The sequence below is a fragment of the Aphelocoma coerulescens genome, chromosome 21, assembly GCF_041296385.1.
Source record: "Aphelocoma coerulescens isolate FSJ_1873_10779 chromosome 21, UR_Acoe_1.0, whole genome shotgun sequence".
Taxonomy (NCBI): domain Eukaryota; kingdom Metazoa; phylum Chordata; class Aves; order Passeriformes; family Corvidae; genus Aphelocoma; species Aphelocoma coerulescens.
The window spans coordinates 3,856,065-3,880,274 of NC_091034.1; positions in this window are offsets into that span (position 1 = coordinate 3,856,065).

The window sequence follows — 24,210 nt, forward strand, 5'->3', positions numbered from 1 at the left end:
TGGGACCCAGCTGCTGAAGCTCCACATGGACGAAGGGGAGGTGGAAGCAGAAAATAAATTGCTGAACCAGTCCTTGCCTTCCACTTGTAGATTTTGTACTTGCTGTTGTTTTCATTGTTGGGGTTTTAAGAGATCTAGTTTTTTTCTGTTAAAGGAATTTTCCCCCATTCTGTTACTAAGACGATAAATTGCTGGGTGTTTAAGAGAAGACAAAAGGGCCTGGCTACTCTTTTGTTTGACCTGGGTGTGGGTCCAGTTTGCTCTCAGCATCTGGAGAGAGAAGCTGCAGAGAAAGGAGCTGCTGGTTCCTTTTTTCGACCGTTTTTCTTTCTGCTGGAAACAATGCCGGGATCCCAAAGCCGCTTTCCCTGCCCTGCTGGAGGCTGGGCTGTGGCCACCCTGCCCCGCTGATGCTTTGAGCCTTCGCTCTGTTGTAGCCATGCTCGCCCTGCCTGCCTGGACCTCCGGGGGGTTCCCCTTTTGGATACATCGCGTCTGCCACCTGGGGTCTGTGCTCGTCCCTGCTGCTCCAGCCTGCCACTCCAGCCCGCCGTTCCAGCCTGCTGTTCCCGAGAGTCCGGCCGGACACCGAAGCCAGCCATGTGGGGTTTGTGAAGCTTCTTTGCTCCATCCCTTCCTGGGATCCCAGGGCACCAGTGCCACGTGCTCCCCGAGCTCGCTCTGGAGCGCCCCCTGCAGCCGCAGGGAAACCATCGCACCTGCCCTGCTCACCGGGAGCCACCAGCGATCCCTGCCGGCTGCGAGCGGAACTGCACCCGAGGGGAAAGGGCCTGACAGCCAAGAAGGCTGGCACTGGGTTTGTGTTTGCTGTTACTGCCATAGTTATTGTTGTTTGTTTGACTGGTTATATATATATATATATATATATATATGTGTATATATATAGTAAAGAACTGTTATTCCTATTTCCCACATCTTTGCCTGAAAGCCCTTGATTTCAAAATTACAATAACTCAGAGGGAAAGGGGTTATATCTGCCACTTCAAGGGAGGCTTCTGCCTTCCTTAGCAGGCACCTGTCTTTCAAAACCAAGACATTCATGTATCGTGGCTTGGATGGAATTGCCTTCGGTGGACAGGTCCATACAACAGAGTCTCTCAAATTCCTCGCAGCTGTGACCATAGGTGAGGAGAAGGAAATCAATTGCTGCTCGGTTTTGCAGCGTCGCCTGTCTTATTTTCTCCTCCTCAGATAATAGTTTGCTGAGGGTGGAGGATGTGGCTTGGGCGTTTTTTCCAAGCCAACAAGAAATCTGCTCAAGCTCCCCAAGGGCTTTGGCTGCTGCCACCCATGGCAGAAAAATTGAGACCACAACCCGTTTAGAGTGAGGCCAATTAACAACCGATTCATCACAATCATCTGATGTTTTTTGAATGGATCGTTTGGTTCGTACCTGATTAACAGATTGATGCCATTTGAGGAGCTGAGCCCTGTCTGGGGTAAGGGTGGTCAGTCGCCCCAAAGTGCAGGGTCCCCCGGTAAGGTAGGGCGGGATTCCATTCCACGCTCGGTCCCCACAGATCAAAAACAATCCATCCGGCAACACCTTGTTGTGGCCAATGCATCTGGAAACCAACAGGGCCATTTTTTGGCACCAGCCTTTTTTATAGATTTTATTGTAAGGACCAACCTGGAACTGATGCCTCGGCTCGCTGTAATGGGAATTGAAGCAGTAAGCTGCTCCAGCAGACCCCTGCAAATGTAACTCTTGGGGCATTGGGATGTCACCATCCTGTAAGGGCTTTAACTGAAGGAAAGCAGAACAACATATAAATGAGATAAACATAAACAGAACAATCATGAAGTTATGGTTCCCTTAGACTCCCCCTCTTTCAAAACAACAAATGGCCACTTAGGGGAGGGAAACACATTAGGGAAGGTGGGAAAGAGAATGTTTGTCTTTGCAGCCTGGGAGGAGAATTTCTTGTTTATTCAGGAGGTCTTATTTCTCCTCCTTTTCCAGGCAGTTGCTACCACATTTTCAGGCTGCTTTGGTTTTGAGGTCTTTGTTAAAAAGGGTTTGATCCACTTTCCAGGGATCCATTTAGGTCCTTCTGGGGTTGATACACATCCATACCCTCTTCCCATGTGATTAAGGGGTATGGGCCGTGTATTTGCAGCGTGTCTGGGTCTTTTACCAAGGCATTAGGTCTTTCAGTTAGCTTAGCCTTGGTTGAATTTGTAAAGTGCCTTAAAATAAGGGGGTTATGTTCTTCATGGGAGCAGTTTAAAAAATTTAAAGTGAAGAGCACTTTGGCGAGTCTTAAAACAGGGGCATTAGTCTTATTGCCTCCTTTCTGCTGTTCAAGCAGTCTTTTTAATGTTTGGTGTTTGCGCTCAACAATTGACTGGCAGGTAGGAGAATGGGGGATGCCGGTGACATGTTCCACACCCCTCAAAGATTCCTCAAAGAATCTTTTCAATTCTGCAGATGTATATGCTGGGCCATTGTCTGGTTTTATTTTTTTCAGTGTCCCCAGCACAGCAAAAGCTTGTACCAGGTGGTTTGTGACATTTTTGCTCTTTCCCCACGATGGGCTGAGGCAAAGCTTGCACCAGAAAAGGTGTCTACTGATACATGCACATATTTTTGGCGACTGAATTGGGGGAAAAGGGTAACATCCATTTGCCATACCTCACAACTGCTGAGGCCTTGAGGATTAACCCCTTGGCCTAATGATGGTAACTGGTATTTCTGGCAGCTAGGGCATGTCGCCACAATCATCTTTGCCTGGTCTTTGGTGAGGTGGAACATCAGGTCGAGGGCTGGAACATTTTGATGGAATGTGGCATGGCTCAACTGGGCTTGCTGGAATCTATTAAGGCAAGTTTGCCATCTCAATAGGCATAGCTAGGGCATCAGCTCTCCGATTCCCCTCTGCGATGAAGCCTGGCAGATCAGTGTGTGACCTCACATGCATTACGTAAAAGGGTTGCTTTTGGTGGGAGACAATTTGGATTAGCTTCAAAAGCAAGTTATAGATTTTTGGATTCGCCACCTCTCTGAGCGATGCTCTTTCTGCTCTGGACACCACTCCTGCTACATATGCGGAATCTATTACCAAATTAAAAGGTTCGTTGAACCGCTCAAATGCTCTGACCACTGCAGCAAGCTCTGCAACCTGCGGTGATCCTTTGACCACCTGCACATCAGACTCCCACTTCTGAGTGCAAGGATCCCTCCAAGCAATGACAGACTTGTGAGATGCCCCAGAACCATCCGTAAAGATTGTCAGGGCATTGAGGGGTTCATGACTCTGAATTTCTTTTGGAATTAATTTAAAGGCCGAATTGAACAATTTGTGTTTCGGGTTGTGAGCCGATATTTGTCCCAAATAAGTATCAAAGGCAAATTGGAGATGATTGTTGTTTTGAAGGAGATGGTCCAGTGCACTGGTGGTTAGTGGCAGGTAAACACATGTGAAATCACACCCCACAAGGGTACGGAGGCGAGCCCTAGCCTTTATCACCAAATGAGCCATGAGCTCCTGTGGCGTGGTAATACTTTTGGACGGCTGGTGCGAGAGGAAAACCCACTCAATAATCAGAAGGGGATCCCTCTGCACCTTGTCCCACTGGAAAAAAAGCTCATGAAGGTATGGCATTTTCCCCAACACTATAAACTGAAAGGGCAGACCTGGGGCATAACGATGGGCTTGGCGAGAAAACAGCTCTAGCTGCTCTTTTCCGGACAGGGGACAGAATGAGAGCAACATACCACTGGCAGATGGTGGGCGAGCTTTTCATGCCTTGCGGCAGAACTCGCCAGTGGTAGCGCTGCATGGGAGCCTCTCGGTTGAGGGAAGGCACCGAGAAGGCAAACCGGGGTGCGTTGTCCGGATGCAGGGGGATCTGGAAGAAGCAGTCCTTGATGTCTGTGACTGCTAGCTTCCACTGCCTAGGGAGCATAGAGGGTGATGGCTGCAGGGGTCCCATGTCCTCAATGACCTCATTAATTTTCCGCAGGTGACGAAGGAGTCTCCGCTTGTCTGTCCCCGGCTTCCGGATCGCAAAGACTGGGGAGTTCCAAGCGCTGTTGGAAGGCTCGATGTTCCCCTTCCCCAGCTGCTCCTCCACGAGTGCAGGGAGCACTCTCAATTGGTGTGTTTTTAAAGGCCACTGGTCCACCCAGACGCTTTTATCGGTGAGCCAATTCAATTTCTGAGTGGGGCGTTCCACAGTGGCCCCTACTAAAAATCCCGGGGTTGAGATGGGATCTCAAACTGGGCTCCCCAGTGGGACATGAGATCCCTGCCCCACAATGTAAACCCAGAGTCAGTAACAAATGGACGGACTGTTGCAATCTGCTCCTCTGGGCCCTCAATCTGGACAAGAGTCCTGCTTCTCTGGGCAGCCACGGATCCTCCCACACCCATAACAACACCTTCTGCCGGTTGCAACCCCCAATGTGACAGCCAGTTGTTGGAGGCGATGACTGTCACGTCTGCCCCTGAGTCCATCATCCCTGCTAGGCTGATGTCTGAGCCCTGACATGAAATCTTGCAGCTTAGCATCGGCTTATCTTCCCCTACCACGTCAGCCCAGAAGATAGATGGGTTATAGTTTTCTGGTGAACTTCTGGGCATGAGGATGGCCTGGGCGAGAACCTGGCCAGCTGCAAGAAAGAAAGGTGAATTAATACATTGCATGTTAATTATAAAGAGTCCTTGTGGCCCTACTTGGACAATCTCTGGTGTTATTGAGATCTCTGGTGGTGTACGCGTGGTGTCTCCTATAATAAACAAGCAGCAGTCTTTCAATCCTTCGCAACTCACGAGGACCCGTCGAGGGATGGAGTCCATCGTGGTTGCAGTAGCGGTAGTCACAGTTTTTCTGGTCGCGGCTTCTTTATGTCATCATGCGGGGCCGCAGATCCGCGCTGGGTCCTCAGTTTCCCAGCTGTACCTCCACAGAAGTGGGCGATGCTACTTGCCCTGGAGAAACAGCTCGGGAACTTTGATTAATCAGGGCTGGAGCTCTGCAGTTCTGGGCTATATGTCCTGGTTTGGCACATCTATGACAAGTCCAGGTTCTGTTTTTCATCCTCTTGTCCTGAGGTGCTGTTGCCTCAGTGGCACCCGCAGCTCCTACCACATTCCCCCTCGTTTTTAAATTTGGTTGGTCAATTGGAACTAATGCTGTGCAATGTCAAATCATTTGCTTTAGCATTGGTGGAGAATCATGTGGAAGAGTCATAATCACTCTTTTACAAGGTTCATTTGTGTCTCAGTTTTGAAAGACAGGTATCTGCTAAGGAAGGCAGAAGCTGCCCTTAGAATGGCAGATGTAACCCCTTTCCCTCCGAGTTACTATAATTTTGAAATCAAGGGCTTTTAGGCAAAGATGTGGGAAATAGGAATAACAGTTCTTTACTATTATCTATATAACCAGTCAAACAAACAACAATAACTATGGCAGTAACAGTAAACAATCACAAACCCAGTCCCAGCCTTCTCGGCTGTCAGGCCCTTTCCCCTTGGGTGCAGTTCCTCTCGCAGCCGGCAGGGGCGCTGGCAGCTCCCAGTGAGCAGGGCAGGTGCGATGGTTCCCCCGCGGCTGCAGGGGGCGCTCCGGAGCGAGCTCGGGGAGCATGCGGCACTGGTGCCCTGGGATCCTGGGGAAGGATGGAACAAAGGCTTCACAAACCCCTGGCCGGACCCTCGGGAACAGCAGGCTGGAACGGTGGGCTGGAATGGCAGGCTGGAGCGGCAGGCTAGAGCAGCAGGGACGAACACAAATCTCGGGTGGCAGACGCGATGTATCCAAGCGGGGAACCCCCCAGAGATCTGGGCAGGCAGGGCAAGCGTGGCTACAATGTAGTGAAGGCTTGAAGCAACAGCGGGGCAGGGCAGGGCGGCCACAGCCTGGCCTCCAGCGGGGCAGGGAAGGCGGCTTTGGGATCCCGGTGTTGTTTCCAGCAGAAAGAAAAGTGGCCGAATATAACCAGCAGCTCCTCTCTCCCTCCGACACCAAGAGCAAACTGACCACACACTCAGGTGAAACAAAAGGAGCAGCCAGGTCTTTTGTTTTCTCTCAAGCACCCAGCAATTTATCGTCTTAGTAACAGAATGGGGAAAAATTCCTTTATCAGAAAAAAAAACTAGATCTCTTAAAACCCCAACAATTTGCATTAGCTTTTGCTATTTGAGTGATTATGCTTTCTCTAATTCTTGTATCTTCCACTTGCTTCTCCACCACTAATTTTAATTTGTCGATAAAGTCAATAAATGGCTCATTTGGAAGTTGCCAAATTTCAGTAAAATTTAATTGAGGCGCCGATTTAGGGGGCATCTTTGAAAATGCTTGCTCCGCCGCATGCTTTACAGCATTTAAGACCAGCTCTGGGGTGTTTTGGGCCTGGTCTTGTGGCTTGGCAAGCAACCCCTCACCGGTAAGGTGGTCCATGGAAACCCCTGCGTTATTAGGGTCTTGCAATAGGATTGGGAGGACCTCTCTTAGTTGCTTTCTCCACCCGTCATCCCACATCTCGAATTCAGCTGGAGAAAGCAAGAAAAAATGCTTTGGAGGTCTGCTGGACCAAGCACTGTATTAGTGAGGGTGGCCCACAGGAGATTCCGGAAATATGGACTCTCCCTCCCAAACTCCTTCTGGGCTTTACAAAGTTCTTTGAGCCCAGCAGGGTCAAAGGATTTCCAGGTGGGGGTAACGCCAGCTCGGTTATAAGTAACCGTAGCAGCGAAGGGACCGGAGGAGGCTCCTGGTTCCGGGTTCAAGATGGCGTCAGTTCCGGTTCCCACGCTGTGGAAACCGGAAGATGAGGCGTGGGAACCAGAAGGCTCCTCCCAGTAGGCGGGGGCTGAGGACAAAGAGGAGTGGCCACGGGAAGGGCGGGGACTCCCGATGCAGGGGGCGGGACCCGACGCGAAGGAGGAGCTCACAGTCGTCACGTTAGGAGGGGGCGGGGCCAGGAAAGGGTGAGGAGGAGGGAGGAGAAGAGGGTTGTGGGAAGAAGAAGGAAAAAGGCAGGCTGTGCCATGCGGTCTTCTCCATTTTGGGGGAGTGCAGGAACAGTAGGGAAAGGGGGTGAAATGGTGGACAAAGAAAAGCCTTCGCTGTCATTTTGAGGGCAATAAAACTGGGAACCGCTTTTTGGGAGAACAACCGGGGAAGACGACATAGGAGAGCAGGTTTGGGTAGAAGCCGAAACAGCTTGGCCAGAGCTACTTCAGCGGGGTGGCTGAGAGGATCGAGGAGGGTCAGGGAGACGGTGGCAACCCTGTGCCTCTGGGCATTTTACACCTCCCAATCTTGTCAACGAGAGGATAGTGGGATGAGGAACGCGAGGGGAGGAAGGAGGGACTTGGGAAGAACTGGGGAGAACTCGGGGCTTTTCCTTTATTTTCCGATTAGCTTTGTGTATATCTCTCAAAGCCCAGACCATGTAGAGAAACCTCTCTCCAGAGGGATTTCCCCATTGGTTTAATTCCGATATTTTGTCCCCCACAAATTGCCAAAAGGTGGCCGACTTCAAATTAACAGGGGACATCTGGGGAAAATAAAAGAAGAGCCACTCAACAAACCTTTTCAAAAATCCCTTTGATAACTGTAACCCACAACTCTTCAGGGACTCCCCAAATTGGAGATAAACCTCCTGCTGAGGCTGGGAAAGCTTAGCTCCCATCTTAAACCTCAGCCTCAACTTCACCCACCACCGGCAAAAAGGAGAAACTAAAGGTAATTTCCCAGGGGCCGGGAATCACAAAAATACTTACACACACTAGAAGAAGACACAGGCATCCGGTCCTGGAAACAAAAAGGCACGGTGGGGTCCTCTGGGTCAGGAGGTGGCAACCTCCTCTCAGAGCACAACTTTTAAAACAGAGCGCGCTGCCACGAGAGGCGTCGGCGGCTCCGAATCGCTGACACTCGCAGCCCCCTGGCAGCGAGGACGATGCAGGAACTCACGTGTGTGTAGTCCCTGTTCAGGGCGCCAACCTAACTCAATCAGGGGCTTGTTATCACAAGCCCTGGTGTGCCCTCGGGCAGAGGGGATGCAGCGTTAGCCTCCACAACGTCCTCTCTGGACGGCTCAGTGGAATAGGCATGAGATGGGTCCGTGCGCTGGCTCCTCCTCAGAGGAAGCACGTCAGGCGGCCGATGGATTAGGCTCGCATTAGTCTGGATGCAAAGAAGGCAGGAGGGGCCTCTGGTGTGGGTTCCAACAGGTTTATTTGCAGGAGGGTCCAGGGACCAGCAAAAGCCCCAAGAAGCATTGGGCACACCCTTTTATGGGGGGGTGGAACAAGGCAGGAAAAGAGAAAACAACCAATGGGGTACAAGCAGAGGGGAGGATACAATTTTTCAGAACAAATGGGGAAAACAGGGAGGCAGGAGTCACAACAGGGAACCAATTAACAACTAAGAAAGGGAGAACTTTCTGGAACAGGGGGAGGTAACTTAAGATTGGGAGACACCCAGGGGGAGATAACCTAGACCTCAGTGATCTCGTCTGGTCTGCCTTCCGATCCACTGTCCTGGGTGGGGAAATCCACCCAGTGGATGGCCCTGGTTTGACTGACATTTGATGGTTTCAGCCCAAGAGTAGGCTGAGCCACCCCAACAGTCTGCAGGAAAGGACCACTGAAAATTTCACTGGTGAGTCCAATGGGAACTTCGGGGAATAAAACATGGCAGGATACCCACAGGGGGCAGTAAAGGAAAGTTGAAAAAAGGTATCAACTATAGGGATGACAATCCTGAAATACCTCCAAAGGGTCCTTTGGGAGAATGTTGAGATGGTTTGCACATTCTCTCAGAGGTAGTTAAGGACATGGACACCCAGAGGGGGCAGTAAGGGGAGTCGAGAAGGGGTCTCAGCAACAGTGGACAGATGGTGTTGGTTTGGGAAAGGATTGGTTGAAGGGGAGTGTGAAGGAATATGGTTACGGCAAATAGCAGTGGGAGACTATGTGGTAAGAAAAGAAAAGAGAAACAGTGAGGATTGGGATGTTCTCTGCCTTATCTTCAAAATTTGTAGCCTAATACAGAGCTGCCTGCAGGTTCTTTGTATTCCCAGCTTCCAGGATAGGGAAAACAGGGAAGTATTGTTCCTACATCCCCCACCCCTCCCCGGATCATTATGGAGCCAGGGTGGAGGATTTGGGTTTGTCCACTTACTGCTCAGGACTTTTGGGGATTTCTCTATGGTGAGGAGTGCTGAGGCCAGGTGTGAGAGTGCAGGACCAGTGGCACGGGCTGGGGGCCTGTGGGGGAAGTGTGGGACCAAGTCGAGGCTGTGGGAGTGCTGTGGACTCAGCGCTGGGGATTGCCTGACCCCACCACCCCCGCAGGCAGGGGCAGCAGTGGACCCCAGGCCCCCATGAAGCTGGCGACACATCCCATCCACCTGTGTGGCGCTGCTGGCAATGGCTGCCCACTGAGCTGCGCCAGCACCTGGTGCTTTACGGAGCTTCTGGTGCTGGGACAGCGGCCCAGCAGCCTAAACAGGTGTGCTGGGGGGGGGAGGGGTGTGCATCTGGACACTGCAGCAGGACGGGGACCGTCTTTGGTGTACAGTGTAAGGTACAATTTGTCACCAAAGTCTGGCCTGATACAAGAAGGGATTTTGTTTGGGTCACCAAGGAGGTGAGTTGGTTTTTCAGAAAGTTTGGTGGCTGTGGGAAGGTGAGAGCCCACAAGCAGCAGGAGCAGGGCCTGGAGAGGTGGCAGAGTGGGCCCTTGCAGGAGTTGGTTAGAAAGGCACATCAGGTATATGTAAGAAGGGATGGGGAAAAGGTAAAGGTAAAGGCAAGGATAGTAGCACAGTTTTTGCAACCCCTGACAGGGGAAGAAAGTGTAAGGAGCCCCAGGACCAAAGAGAAAGGAGTGGCCACCAGGACAGTGATTGTGAAGGAATCAATGTGCCATTTGTAAAAAAAAGAGAACATTTAGAAATGGATTGTTAAGGGTGTCAGGATCTCCAATTGTACCAGGGGCTCACCCCACTGGAACCCTTCATAACATGCAGGGTGGGTTTGGACTGAGAAGTGTGTTTCCGAGTAAACACGGAAGCCTCTCTGTCTAATTTGAATTTTATGCCAAAGGTTGGACAATTGTCCAAATCTTCTTTTGACAAGTGGAAAGATGAGCAGGTGCATTTTATTCAACCACTACTGGTGAATGTGGGAATTGGGTTTGAAAAGCCTAAGTTCCTGTTTGTTCCTAGTTGTGACTATGGTTTGCTAGGAGGGAATTTGATGACTGAAGAAGGCGGGTTAGTGTTGTGGGGGTGATGGAGAGGCTAGCACTGTTGTGCTGATAAAGCTTATTCTAAAGTGAACCCAGAAGTGTGGGTAGGTCCCAGGGGAATGTGGAAAGCTGGATATGGAGCTTCTCCAAATTACTCTGAGGCAACCAGGGCCAGTAGTGTCTAAAAAGCAACGCCCTCTTTCAAGGGAAGAAAGGAAGGGGTTGCAGCCTGTTGCTGAGTCTCTGCTAAAGCCAGGTCTGTTGGAGCTGTGTATGTCTCCCTATAACACTCCTATCCTGCCAGTTGTCAAATCAGATTGAACCTATAGAATGGTGCAGGCCCTAAGAATAATAAATGAGACTATTAAACCCAGGCACTCCACAGTCCCAGATCCTTATACTATCTTGAAACAGTTTCCCTCCTCACACTGCTACTCTTCAGTACTTGATTTAAAAGATGCTTTCTGGGGATGCCCACTTACAGAGCATAGTAAGCAGTATTTTACCTTTGAGTGGGAACAAGAGGGAGAAGAGAAAATAGTAAAGACATGGATGGTCCTTCCACAGCGATATACAGAAGCACTGGTCTTATTTGGGCAAGGTATTTTTTACTCCATCCCTAGGAATTACGTTATTGCAGTATGTGAATGACTTGTTCCTATCAGGAGAACGGGAGGAGGTGGTAGGGGAAGCCACTACCAAATTGCTTAATTTTCTGGGTGGAGGGGGGCTTGGAGTGTCTAAAGGGAGGGCACAGGTGATGGAGAGAAAGGTTGAATATTTGGGGCATATTTTGGCTGAAGGCTTGCAGTGTGTTGGCCCAGAGGGGATCCAGGGAATCTTGGAGGTGCCATTGCCCAGGACTGAAGAGAAGCTGTGACAATTTTTAGGATTTATAGGATATTGCAGGACCTGGATTAAGGACTTTTTATTCTGTGACCTTTTTAAAGCCAAATAGCCCCAGTATTATGGTATGGACACGAGAAAGAGAGCAAAACTTCAGCCAGACTTAGAAAGGAATTTGAATTACATGTGGATGTTAAACAGGGCTGTGCCAAAGGAATTCTAGTACTAAAATGTTTCACGCATTGAGAAGGGGTGGCCCCATTATTTGATACCCCTCAGCCAAATGGGGGAAAGGTGTTTATTGATGGCTCTAACGGTAATTGAGGCTTTGTTGTCTACAGAATTGTGCAGCTTTGATGGTAACTGATGGCAGGAGGATCTCTTATTGTTAAAATTCTGGCATCAAGCTCTAAATGGATGACCAGCACTAGATTGTTAGAGTATGAAACCTGTTTAATGGAACAAGAGGGCTTAAAACTGAGAGGTGGGGAAAGGTTTAACCCAGCCTCCTGTTTAACTGGTCCTGAGGAAGGAGACCTAAAGGAAACTCGTGACTGTATCCAGGTAACAGATCTCCAGACCTGAGCTAGGGAATATTTACGGGATACCTCTAGCCAAATTGGGGAAAGGTGTTTTGTGGGAGTGTGTTTGCTTTGGTTCAGCCCGGGTCTCCCCCCTAAGTTCTTTAAGTTTGGTGTACCCCAGTTGGCGCCCCCCCTGTTTTATTAAAATCACCCTATATGACAGTTTTGTCTCCTCCCAGGACCCTGTCTGTCACTCTGGCACCCCTCCCAGGCTTCTGGAAAGTTCTAGCCAGGGGGCCAGGTGACTGGTCCTGGGAAAGAAGTCCCTCCCTTCCCCTGTTACAGTTGGTTCCCTTACGTGTCCCTCGTTCTGTTTGCCGCACCCTTCCCTTCCCTGGTTGGTTGTTCTGTACTCCCCCCCCATGTCTCCCCCCCCCATAAAATCCCTTGCACGATATCTGCAGGTGCGCAGAGTTGGGCACCCCCTGGTGGTTGAGGCCCCCCGTTCGGAGGTCCAATAAACTTTCTGGATTTAACCCAACTCTGAGCCTGCCTCCTTTCCTCCGCCGTCTGCCTTTATCGCCGCGGTCCCTTGGAAGGACCCATGAGCCAGACCTCTGATCCCTCCGATATCAGAGGCTGGGCCCCGCATCCTGCTGTGTCCCGAGCTGACCGGGCTGAGCGGGAACTGTTCACAGAGGACACAAAGGCAGTGTTTATTGATGGATCTTCAAGAGCAATAGGAGGAAAACAAGTTACAGGATATGCTGTAGTAAAAGGAAGGGAATTGCAAGAAGAGGGGAAGCTGCCATGCACATGATCAGCACAGACCACAGAATTGTATGCCTTAATAAAAGCCTGCAAATTGTATCAAGGAAAAGTGGTGAATATATTTACAGATTCAAAGTATGCATGTGGGGTGGTACATGCATTTGAAAAACTGGGAGGAAAGAGGTTTATTAACCACAAGGGGAAAACATTCAGTCATGAGACCTCAGTTGCCTGTTGGAGGCGGTGAATTTACCAAAAAGTAGAAATAGTACATGTTAGGGGACATCAGGCAGGGGACTCAGAAGAGACAATAGGTAATCAACTGGCCAATGGAGATGTTCAGAAAGCAGCAATTTTGCCAGAGGTCTCCAGGATCCTCCCTTTGCTTGCTGTGCCATTGCCAGGGGGAGGGGGGAGTGGTGGTGATGGTGCTGTCTTTTCCACCAGAGGAGTTGGAGATCATTAAAAGTGGTGAGGCAGAAGAAAGAGGGGAGAATTGATTTACAAAGGACAGTGAACAGTGGATGCCAGGAGCTTTGACCTCGCAAATATGAAAACAACTCCATGGGGGGAGTCATTGGAGCTTTCAAGGATTGGCAGAGACCTTCCTCAAGATGAACTGTCTTGAGTCTTTTTTTTTTTTTAGCAAAACGAGCTATTGAGGGTTGCCTGGCTAAAGTTAATAGCCAGACTACAAAGGAGATTGCAAGGCAAGGGGGTGACTCTGGGCTAATTGTCCTTTCCAAGGATGCTAGGTGTATTTTGCTGAGATGCCCCAGGCAAGAAGGCTTAAATATGTTTTAGTAGTGGTATGCTGGCTGGCAGGGAGACCAGAGGCGTTTCTGGTTGCTTCAGCAACTGTTGGGTCAATTATTAAAGTATTTTTGGAGCAAATAATTCCAGGATATGGGATTGTGGGGGTAGTGGACTTGGGTGGGAGAACTCATTTTACAGGAGGATCCTTCAAGGGATTATGGCTGCTTTGGGAATTCAGTGGGACCTCCATAGCTCTTGGCAACTTTAGAATTCAGGTCAAATAGAAAGGATGAGTGGAGAAATAAAGAAACACCTTTTAAAGCTAGTGACAGAAACTATGATGCCATGGGTAGGGCTTTTGCCATTAGCTTTGGCAAGAATAAGATCCAAACCCCGAGGAGATAGTCAATTATTCCTCTTTGAGTTAATGTTTGGTATTCTTACTCTGTTAATTTTCAATGTGGCAGGGAGGTGAAGATGTATATTTAAACCAGTGTGTGGCCAGAACACTGTGTCAATGAAATCTCTTTGACAGGAAGCCCAGTTAGCACAGACGCTGCCCTTGGACTCCGCTGTTCATAACATCCAACCAGGACCGCAGGAACAGCAGTCAGGACAGCTGAACACAGGTGGACCCATCACACTCGAGTCAAGGTCTCTAAAACCCCTGAGAAGTCCAAATCCAGAGATTTGGACTTCTCAGCAGGAGGGAAAGGATGGGAGACCTCAGCAGTAACTGCGGATCATCTACAAGGACCTCTAGTGATTAGTGGGCTAATACTGTTAGAAATAAATTCACTTTTGGATACAATTAAGTCCGAACAAAGTCTTTGAAACAAAATAAAATTGTTTATTTGTACCAAAGCTAGCTGATTCAGGTGCGTGTCTCTCCCCGGAGAGGTGAACACACACCCTTCAACAAAATGGCAACTTTTTATACCCGTTAGCGGCTGGGGGTGGTCCCTGTCCCCTTCCCCCTTGGATGGGTACTCAGAAATTTACACTCTCTCCCGACTGCCTACCTTTCTGTCCCCTCCCCTCTCATCTTTCTTCCTATTTTGGTCCTGTCTTCAGCCCCACCCCTCTCACAGTTCTCAACTACCCCCAGCAGATTAACCAGAACAAATCCAAACCATAGATAACAACAAATAGGGAACAGAACCAACAAATTTCATTATTTTACTCAATAATCTTTTTGGCTGTAGCAAAATATTACTACATCTCTCACAATACACCCTTTCCTTTTATTATCCTTTTTTGCTGAAGCCCTTGATTCAATTGTCCTGTCTGGCCAGCATAAACTAATTTCTTTTGCAAAGTAGTTATAAATAAGATTTAATCAGTCTTTTATTATGTTTGTTTTAAATTCAGTCTATTTAAAATGTTCCTAAGTTGTCCGTTCACATTGCTGCTCATAGCTCTCCTCCAACTTGCATAAAATAAATTGTATCTCCCCCTGTTGTTCCTCCCTTTTTCGATCTCTTTTCTTCAGGATCATAATCCTTTGAGCTCCCTTTCCTTGGCAGCTGGTTGTTGCATTAGGATTGACTGGCACACTAGTTATCTGCATTCCTTCTATTACACCATTAATTAATCGAATGTAACATGGGATAAGACAGGGTAAAAATAATAATCGCGCAGTTGCACACAAGAATATAAAGCCTAACTTCTTCCACCAGGCCATTCTGAATAAATTGTCCCACCATGTAGAGTCTATCATGTACTGGTACTTGGGTAATTATTCCTTTTTTGTCCCTCCTTGCGAAAACACACCCAAGGCCCTTCTTTAGGACAATACCATCCTCTTCAGTATTCCATACCTGCTTCCTAGGTTCTGTGCAATCCAATAACTTCACATTCCTTGCTGACATTCTGCAGACTTACCAGAATAGCACACTGTAAGGATATGGAGGTGATGCAAATAGGCTGTAACACTCTGTCCAGCAATTTCCAGAGTCTTAGAACATCGGGGGTACAAGGGCCAATCAAGACAGAGCTACTTATCATTAACATTTCAATCCCAATTATAAAAATCAGATTCTTCATTTTTCTATTCCTCTTTTTGTCAAGGTCTGGTATGACTTATATTTCCACTGCTCAACACCTGAGGTGTTGCAGCCCACAGTGGAGCAAAGATCTCTCTGGTGGCAAATACAGGGGTCAATCCAATCTTGCCTTTGACTGTTAACTGTTAAATTATCTTTTGAAGGTTAACTTTAAAGTGTCACTTCCCTGTACCACTGTCCAAGTTTGGGGAGGAGGTTCCACTGGTCCTTTAACTCGAGAGGCATGAGACCACCCCTTTTCTGCAGTTCTGATTGCTGTTTCAGTTGTTAAAAGTACCTGAAAGGGACCTTCCCATGGTGGTGTTAAGGTGTCATCTTTCCAAGATTTTATTAGAACCCAATCTCCTGGTTTTATCTGGTGTATGTGAAAGTCTAGAGGTGATTTTTGGGGTAACAACTCTTTCCTTCTAAGATCCATGAGAGAAAGTGTGATCGCCTGCCAATAATTTCTGAGATATAAGTCATCAGTTTCAGTAATCAGCAACCTCTCCTCCTTTCCCAGATAAGGTAACCCATATAACATTTCATAGGGAGAAACTCTTATATCCTTTCTTGGAGCAGTCCTAATCTGTAATAATGCTAGAGGTAAACATTTAATCCACAATAATCTGGTTTCAATCACTCATATAGTAATATGTTTCTTAAAGATAGCATTCATTCTCTCCACATGTCCGCAACTTTGAGAGTGCCACAGGGTATGAAATTCCTAATTTATGTCTAATGCAACACATATAGTATGTAAAATCTTTGAGGTAAAATGCATTCCTTTACCTGAGTCTATTCTTTCCATTATCCCATATCTGGGAATAATTTGTTCTAATAGAATCTTAGCCACATTTGAGGTAGTTGCAGTTGAGGTAGGAAAGACTTCGACCCAGTGGGTAAGGTGATCAATTATTACAAGAAGGTATTTCCATCACTGTATTTTGGGGAATTCAGTGTAATCTATTTGTATATTTTGAAAGGGTCTAAGGGCTAGGTGTTCAAATAGCGTGCTCCACCTGTCAGATTAATTAATTACGAGAGATGGTACTATGTGACTAATTGGATTTATTGCTCAAAATAACAAAACACATCAGTCTCGAAGCATGAGATTTTACAATACCTCCGAATAACGGTGAAAGTCACAAGATTTAGAGTTACATTGTAATTTATAACTTTCTAATCCAATAGGCACTTAAAATGACACTTTGTTTTGACTTTATGACCTATCACCTGTGCTACTTTTCACTGCAGTGTGTTGGGGTCCCTCCCCTGCCATGTAGCCCTGAGGGGAGGCACGGGGTTTCCCTGCCCCTGCTCAGCCTCGTTCCCCATTGGTTGGTTTGTGTTCCCCTGCGCGGGCAAAGCAGCTCGGGCCCCGACTGTAAGAGTCCCTCAGCAGAGCCCGGCCATGCGGCTGGGGAAATAAACATCTCTGAAACATCTAGCAAGAATCCGTCCGTATATATTTATTTCTTTTTCACGGGACTCCTGGTTTGATATATGCGTGTTGCAGTATCCCCGCTGCAACATATGGTGGAAGATTGCGAGCAGAACGATCCCCGTGACTGATTTGTGTGAGTAAACCCTGGAAACTTTGGATTCCTCTTCTTGGTTTTGTTTTGCTATTGCATATCTGGACTATGGAAGAATCGTGGGAAATGGGGCTCTCTGAGCCACAGAAAAAAATGTATCTAGAAGTAAAAGGGATCCTTGAACAACAAAACAAAGAAGTATTGGAACCGGGAGATCTTGAACACTTTTTTATCTGGCTTTTCAAAGAGTTCCCCTATATTTCTCGAGACTTACTTTTTGATATCAAACCTCCTGGATATTCTCAGGAGTGTTTCTGGAACGAGATCTGTGATAAGCTAAGGGATGGACTAGCGATAGAAGCTCTCCGTGGATCCTTTATAATCAGTGACGCTCTTCAGGAGCATCTGTATGATCCCATTACCCCTAAAGCAGAAGATCATACTTCTCCCGTGGCCGAGACCGCGTGGCGGCCACCCCAGGAGTGTATGACTGCAGCTGTGCCAGCGGAGGTGCCTGCGCTGGATGCGCCCGGCCCCCTCGGGAGCGCGCGCCTTACTGCGGACCCCATCCCTGTCTCGGGGTCCCCGGCTACGCGGCCGCGAGTGAGGGAGCGATGCCGCAGGCGCCATGGGTGCCGTGGGCCACGAGCAGCCAGGAAGCGGAGGTCAGCGTGGAAGCCCGCTCTGTGCATACGGCTCAGAGAGCCCTATGCAGGGAGAAGCGGCGGTTTCCACAGCGACACGAGAAGCTGTGCAGTGCAGCGCCGAGCCGAAACGGGGCCGCTCTCAAAGCAGCGTGGAGTTTGCGGAGCGGAGCCGTGCAGAGCCCAGACAGGCGCTGGAGCGGGGCCGTGCAGAGAGCGCAGAGCGGCCGCGGCGCGGGGGCCTGACCGAGACGTCGGAGTCGGCGAGGCGGCGGCCACGCGGGACCAGCAGCCACGACAGACACGCAAGCACGTGATAGGAGACGTTCTAGCAACGAAAGTCACAGGAACTGTGAAATGGTACAATGTGAAAAACAACTATGGATTTATAACACGAGATGATACAGGGGAAGATTTATTCATCCATAGAACTGCCATTAAAAGGAATAACCCTAAAAATTACCTGCAAAGTGTAGGAGATGGGGAAGTTGTTCAATTTGATATAGTGCAAGGAAAGAAGGGTTTACAAGCAGCGAATGTTACTGGGCCTGGAGGTATTCCCGTCAAAGGCAGCCGTTATGCACAAAATTATAAACAATATCCATTCCAGCAATTTCCCTACCCACAGCCTAATTTCCCCTTTTACCCTATACCCAATATGAACCCTTTCCTAAGTTTACCCTATCCCCAGTTTATTCCCAATCCGTTTTTTCATCCATGGTTTCCCTCACAAACCCCTGCCTTTGCCAATTGTTTCCCCAAAAATCCCTTTCCGATGCCGATGGGGGGATGAAAAGGGGGAGGAAAGAAATTAAACCCTCTCCTGCCTCAGTTTCCCCACAGGCATGTCCAGAGAGTTCTGTCTCCCTTCTGTCAGCCCTGAGATGTTCCACAGAATTTGTTTGGACATTTAAAGACTCAGGAGGGTGGCTTGTTTTGTTTTGAAACTGTTCTTGTTATGTTTATCCAATTGTCTTCATTCTCCTTTTATTAAAATAAAACGGGTGAGATGTTGGGGTCCCTCCCCTGCCATGTAGCCCTGAGGGGAGGCACGGGGTTTCCCTGCCCCTGCTCAGCCTCGTTCCCCATTGGTTGGTTTGTGTTCCCCTGCGCGGGCAAAGCAGCTCGGGCCCCGACTGTAAGAGTCCCTCAGCAGAGCCCGGCCATGCGGCTGGGGAAATAAACATCTCTGAAACATCTAGCAAGAATCCGTCCGTATATATTTATTTCTTTTTCACGGGACTCCTGGTTTGATATATGCGTGTTGCAGTATCCCCGCTGCAACAGCAGTGCAGTTGTGTCGTAACCAATAGCTTGTCATGTCACATCCGCACAGAGACTTCTATTATAACATCTAAGTTCTTAACTTAAACTACATAAAATTACACTATTATATTTAAAACCCTTCACCAAAAACACCCATTTACCTATAACTATAGGAACACAGGCTTGTGATCCTTTTGCTTAATGGTCTATAAATCTCTGTCAATTAAGCCAAACCTAGTCTCTTCCAGGGTTGTAAATCAAAACCTCCTTTAATTCCAGGAGTTTCTACTCCTCTGTCTCCCACAGCTAGGGCTCTTCCCCCACTAGGATGTTTTCTCATTACTCTTCTATTCACCCTTTGACACGTCAAACATCATTCTGTCACTTGCTTGGCTATTGCGTCGATTCCCATAGAACCGTAAGTTCTTGAAAACTGATCACATAAAGTTTCTGTTCCCCAGTGTGTTTCCTTATGTAATCTGATTAAGAATTCTCTAGTAATTGCTTTATTCACTATTTGCCTCCCATCTGGTAAAAACTACTTGCCCTCCTGAGTTCTTTCACCTCCCAACTTTCATAACCACTCTTCTTCTTTTGTAAACACCAGGATTTTTACCTCCTCTGCCTTTCCACTAGGTACTAGTGCTAGCATCTTTATTTCCTCCTGCTCTGCAGCCTCTTTACCTGGCCTGTCAGCTAAATGATTGCCCTTTCTTTCTAAAGTTCCTCTTTTCTTGTGTCCCATTATATAAACCACTGCGATTTCTTTGGGTAATCCCAGGGTTTCTAGAACTTCCAAAACCAATTGTTCATGCACTAATTCCTTCCCTCTGGAAGAAATTCGTCCACGTTCTTTCAATATTTTTCCAAAAACATATTTAGAATCAGTGTATTTAGTTCAGTTTTTTCCTCTGAGTAGTTCCAGGGCTTGTTTTAGTGCATATAATTCACATATTGGAGCTGACCAGTTATTGGGTAATTTCCCTTTCTCTAACAGACTGCTTTGCTCACCATTCACAATAGCATAACCACTACAATGTTTCCCATTTATAAATCGAGATGATCCATTAATAAAGACTCTTCTCCCTTCTCCTAAGGGAGTTTCTTCTGGGTCCTCTTTAACCTTTGTCTGAAACTCAATAATCTCCCAGCAGTCATGTTCAGGGACTTCTACTTCTGCCTTTCCATATAAAAATTGAGAAGGATTTAAACTTTTGTCTGTAATTAATGTTAAATCCTCCTTCTCCATTAGGATAGTTTCATATTTCAGAATTCTAGAATCTGTCAGCAGCCACCTCCCAGACTTTTGATTTTAAATTGTCCTGACTGTATCCAGAGTAGCTACAATTAAAGTACCCAAAAGTTAGTTTTCTGCTCTCTTCTACTAATAAGGCAGTAGCAGTTTTCACTTGATCATAGGTGGGCATCCTCAGGACACTGGATGTAACATTTTTGAAAGGTATGCCACAGGTCTTTTCTGCCCTCCCCATATTTGGGAGGGGGTATTAATTCTGTAAGCTGTCCCCTCTTCTATGTTGACATACAGATAAAGTTTTTCTAAGGAAGGGAGTGCTAAAACAGGTGCTTGGATTAATTTCTTTTCCAGATCTTCAAATTGCTGTTGCTGATTCCTAGCCCACTCAACTTTTTCTCCTTCCTCTTGTAGTTTTTTATAGAAAAACTTTACATGCTGGGTAAAATTCTCAATCCATTAAAATGGCAATATCCAAGCAAACTTAAGAATTTTCTTACTTCTCATTTGGTTTTAGGAAGGTGCATAGAAACAATGCCAGAAATATGTTCTGGGGTTATCCTCCCTCACCCTTCACTTATCAGATGCCCAAGATATTTTACTTCTTTCTCCACAAATTGTAATTTTATCTTAGAGACCCTTAGTCCATTTTCTCCCAAAAGGTTCAATAGCTTAATTGTGACATCTCGGACTTTCTCTTTCCCTGATATCAGCAAATCATCCACATAGTGTAACAACTTTGCCTCTGGATTTAGATTAAACTCTTCAAGCACCTGTTCTAAAATTTGTCCAAGCGGATTTGGAGACTCTAAATCCCTGTGGTAAAGAGGTCCATCATAACTGTTGCTTTCTCTCAGTAGTGGGGTCTTCCCATTCAAAAGCAAATATATCTCTGCTGTTTTCTGCTAGTGGACATGTCCACAACGCATCTTTTAAATCAATCACACTGAACCACACATGGTTATGGGGAATCTTACATAGTAAAGTATATGGATTAGGGACTACTGGGTGGTGTACCCAAACAAGTTTATTCAATTCCCTGAAATCTTGAACAAGATTATATGTCCCGTCCGGTTTCCTGACAGGTAAAATGGGGGTACTATAAGGGGACATGAAAGGTTCTAACAATCCATCCTTTAAAAGTTGCTCAGTTATAACTTTTAATCCCCTTTTTCCTTCCAAAGTTATTGTTTCACACAGATGGGTTGGCTCCCTTCCTTCAATTTTACTTCCAGGGGAGAGATATTCAGCCCTTCTCTATTATCTTTAGCCACCCACACCATCAGATTTATTTCCTTCTCATCCTCTATAGTCAATTTAAATAGCTTTACCACCATTCTACCCTCTTCTGGAATTACCCCAATCCTTAATTGCACTTGTAAATCTCTTCCTAACAAGTTGGTGCTGGCCTCTGGTATTATTACAAAACTAGATGTTATTTCCTTACCATTTCCCAAAACTTTTACTTGTTCCATTATGGGGGCATGGAATCCCTCCTCTTTCACTCCAATTATTCTGGTTTGCTTCGTCCCTTTCACACACCCACAGAGGATTTTAATTAAACTTGCTCTCTCAGTTCCTGAATCAACCATAAACACATATTCTTCTTCTTTAAAATTCTTAAATTTTCTATTTATCAAGGGCTCTTCATGGTATTTGGACCCCCCCAAAAAACAGAGCCCCTAACACCCCTAATCCTGTGCATAAGATCCTGATTCCATCATCTGGAAGGTTTCAACCTCCCTCTGTAGTTCTGGGCATTCTCTTTTGAAATGTCTCACTTTTCCGCAATAGAAGCATTTCTTGGGGCCTGTCTGCCAAGTGGTCATCCCCTGTCCTCTTCCCTGGAGTCTCCTAATGTTAGGCTGAAGGCTTCCCTTGGTTACTCCTCTTTCTCTCCCTGGCCTTTCCAGCATGTGATTTGGTGGGAAAAGGGGATTTTATACAAGAGAGGCTGAGCCCTGTTTGGACAGAGGAAACCTGGAGTCATGGGGCACCACTACAGACAGCTGGTACTAAGGTGCCTCTCTGCAAGGTAGGTTGGGGCTCCCTCAACACCATGAGAGTATCACCTGTGCTCCTGGCTTGTGACAGATACCCTCATTCATGGAATTGTTTGTAAAGACATTAGTACACATATTTCCTATTAACAGGCTGAGGAAAAGGGCTTCAGCTCCATATGCTGCTGTTCCATGTGCCTCTTTACTTGGTACTTCGAAGTAGAAGAAAAACGAACCCAAAAACTCCCCTTGCCGTTAGCCTGGCTGGCTATAGTGGAACCAGAATGATAATTTTTCCCTGCATATGGAAACTGGGAAGAGTGACTTGTTTCCTCCCTGCACTGGAAACTCCCTGGGTCACAATGATCTGGCAGGCAGCACTGTTTTCTTCCAGCAGCTGCAGCAGATCACTTGGGGGATGGACCTGGGAGCACCTAGCTTCAGAAGGGCTGATAATAGACCTCCTGTTTCTAGTAGTTAGATCTTCTGTTACCATCTTCAGAGACTCTGGGGAGAGACTATGGGCCTAAGCCCACAAAAGCACTGAGGCTCCCAATTAAGGAACTCAAATGGGAGTTTGATGCCTTTGCTGGGGACAGCCTGTGATTGAAAGGCCCTGCCCCTCGATGTTATCTGTAAGTATCTGTCACTTGCTAAGCTTTTTGAGAGTGGGAGATAAAACCTCTGATTAATGCCTCCAGGGAGTTTCTGCAATATTGTTTTGCAAGCAATTGTCATTTAACATTAAAGTAAAATACCTTGCATCTATGAACTAGAAAGCCATCCTTTTGAAGACAGTGTCTCATCTTTCCAGGCTCTCCAGCTAAAAAGTTAAAACTGTTTCATCTGCCAGTGCTGAACCAATCTGCTGGAACCCCAAGCTGGCCCTGAGCACCATGTGGTTACTTCAACAGGTCAGGTCCTGCTGCCATGGCTGGGAGACCTGGAAGGAGAGGGGGGAAAATGGAAAGGAAGCTTCGTGCTTATGCCCATTTTACCCCTCATTGGAGGAGACTGATGCTTAATTGGCACAGGCTAATGCTGGGTGGCTGGATATGTGAATGAATAGACTTTCATTGGGGATCTTGGCTATATGAAAACTCCACCCAGGCTCAACTGTTAATACATATGTTTTCCCTGAAGAAGTTTTCCCCCTAAGCTAATAATTTACCAGACTGGTGATTTTTACTTAGGAAAGTAGCTTGATGGGGGAGACACCACTCCTAATGTTTTCCCTTCATGTCTAATTTATGCAAATCCTTTTCATTACTACTGCCTTTCTGAAAAGCTTAGCTTCCAGTTTTCCTTGGTCTCTTTGCCTCATCTGGTTCTTGCTGATTCAACCAAGCTGACTAATCTGGTAGCCAAAACTTGCAACATAATCCTTCCTGCCATTCTCTAATCTAATAAAATGTTTTTGGGGTGGTCACTGCATTATCGCAGGTGATAATGGTACCACTGTGTGCCCTGTACCCCTGTCAAGGTGGTGGCAGTTCTCTCCTATGAAGAACAACAGCCTCTCATTTTTCCAGCAATCCCCAAAAGCCAGAAGCCTTGTTCAGGCTCCTTCACAGCAATGCAATCACCATTGCATGAAAGCCACGGCTGCCCACGCTTTAACAGCATTGCAAATTACACTCATAAATTCAGAGTGCAGCTAATTGTTGTTTTATGGAGTAGATGTTTTTCTGGGGGAAAAAAAAATTAATCTGTAAACACTGATGCCCTGCTGAGCAGAGGGCTATATATCTTGGGTGAGGAATAGCCTTCCAGAGCCATGTACAGTGGATCAGACTTTTCAAGGGCACTCACATCCCCCTGATGTTGTTCTGGGCAAGTGTGATCTGCAAGAGGTTTTTTTTTAATGTGGGGTTTCACCTGCTGCTACAGTAATATGCCCTGTGATTACAGTGTTATTACTTTTTCTGGAGACTTGTCTGGCCTGGCTGAGATCAGGGCTCCCCTGTGCTGCCCACTGCCCTTGTGAAGGGGAAGGATGCAGTTGGTTTGAAGGATTACACTCTTAAGTGGATGTGACTGGCAGGGGACAGAGGTATCCAGCTCATTCTGCAAGGGAAGTGGGCAGACTGGGCAGACTCTGCTTTGTTTACCAAGATACTATTGTGTGGCATTTGTCACCATTAGGAGGTGCTATGAGAAGGTTTCTGCTCTTCATCTATCTTGAGGAATAATGGGAGAGCCAGAAATGAGCTGCTCTGGAGACTTGGCCCAGAGCCCTGATCTTCAGTGGCCTCATCCTGCACATGGGGAAATTGGTGGTGAAGCAGCACACACCCCCCCCCCCACCCCCATTTGCTTGGGAGTTGTCCAGGCTTCC